Genomic DNA, 1,953 nt, shown 5'->3' on the forward strand with positions numbered 1-1,953 from the left:
TTGATTTAATATGCACATTTGTTCAACTTTTAATGCACAGCTATAGTTGGTTTGTAAGTGTATGTGGTAAAATTCACCTTGAAATCCCTCCACTGGTTTAGTTTGTTGAGTTAACGGAAGCTGAGTGAGAAGAATCCCTGCTCTAGCATTTCAAGGTATTACGTGAACAACAAATTACATTGCTGGAAGGTCAAGGATGTGCACTTGAGCTGGGGTGGAGGGGAGGGAGGGGAGGAGTAGAAAGGTGACCGAAGGTATGGTTGAAGAGGAGGGGAGTGTGGGATGGAGTTCCAAATGTAAATGGCACTATAGCACTATATAAATGCAAGTTGTTATTGTTGATCTGTTCTTCTAAGTCTTGCTGATGAGCAGGCTGACAAGTCTGTCATTAACAGTATCTTGGATTACTGCAGACCTGCCTGGCTCAAGAACCAGAATACCTAGACCAAATGGGTTCCCATATTCCATTGATAACTATGTCACCTTGGAGCCAGCTCAGCCTACCTCCTTACCAATATCCTGGTTGGATATTAGACATATATCAAGTGCAGGTTTGAGCCTGGACTTAGTGTTTCCTAGGTCAAGGAGGAAACAAAGAGAGACCAGTCAAAGTTAACAATGATTGCTATGATATATGGTGGTACTGTAGAATGATGATGGTGTGTTTATGTTGGATGCAGCCAACATCCAGCTTGGTTATGATACGCTTATTGTGAAATAGCAATTTTGTTTGGGTCAGCCAGGTGTCTGACAAACGCTGAAACCTATCCACATGCTTAAGAGTATCCAAACCAAACTGAGAATTCCATGCATCCCATTTACAGATGGAAATCCCAGAGATAGATTGTTGGAATGGAATGCGCACTCTCTCCCTGGAGGGATGCTTCCTGCTCTCCTAATTTTAGCAAGTATTAGGTTCAGGTTGGCAAGAGCCAAGGCTTGGGAACTCCAGAGTGTGCGTTGGGGAATTGCTGGAATCTAACCAGCTAAAACTGGTTGAAATTGCTGTGTGGCAAGCTTTCCCACTGCTTGTCCAGCTAGAACCACCATACCCATGATGGCTTTAGCTTGCATGGTCAATAGGAGCTGAGTGTGATGACTCCCTGCCCCAGTAACTGGTCTGTCTTTCCAGTTCCTGCCAATGAGTCAGGCTGGCGGTGCTGTCATCAGCAATAACCAGGAGTAATGCCGACCCATCAAACAGTTACTGGAACTTAGATTCCTGCATGTACAGCACAGCCACGTGTTTCTTACCATAGACAACTACTCTCAGGAGAGAGAGTGGGATAATTGGGTAAGGGTAGGTAGCTAATTGGAAAAATACATGGTTAAAACTACAAATTGTTTGAGAGAAAAGAGAGGCAGTTTTTCCTCATTGATGTGCACTGAATGAATAGGTTCCCTTAGGTTTGAGCAAGTGGAGGGAGCAATTTGGAAGGAATCCGATGGGAAAGGTGGACACAGTTATTTAGTCAGTTAGTTAGTTAGTTGGGCAAGGTGAAGGAAAGCACTGACAGATGGGCACAATCTTATTTTAGAGAAATCCAGGCCAAAACGTTCTGGGAAATTGATTTAATATTTGTAAAAAGAAATGGTTATTCAACCCGAACTCCATTTATTCTTGTTTGAAAAAGCCACCATTTCTTGAAAAGTCCCACCACCCCACCTCACCAAAAGCGACTGTTAAATTGAAAGGGATTAATTTGCTCTGCAGCCTGTTACAATAAATAGCATGTTGTGAAGCAGAAATAAAGGGATAAACTGTATCTGCTGGAAATCTGAATTCAGAGCTGAAACATTAGCTACGCAATATTGATGCAGCAGTTATGTTAAGAGGTAACAATTTAAAGTGGTGCTGGGAATGGGGCGATGCAGAGTCTTAGATCACAGTGTACCTATTCCTGGTCTCTAAAGTTCTTCAGGGAATGTCGTCTGCAGATATGCAAGCTAAGT

This window comes from Callorhinchus milii, unplaced genomic scaffold (genome assembly GCF_018977255.1).
Source record: "Callorhinchus milii isolate IMCB2004 unplaced genomic scaffold, IMCB_Cmil_1.0 Scaffold1, whole genome shotgun sequence".
Classification (NCBI taxonomy): Eukaryota; Metazoa; Chordata; class Chondrichthyes; order Chimaeriformes; family Callorhinchidae; genus Callorhinchus; species Callorhinchus milii.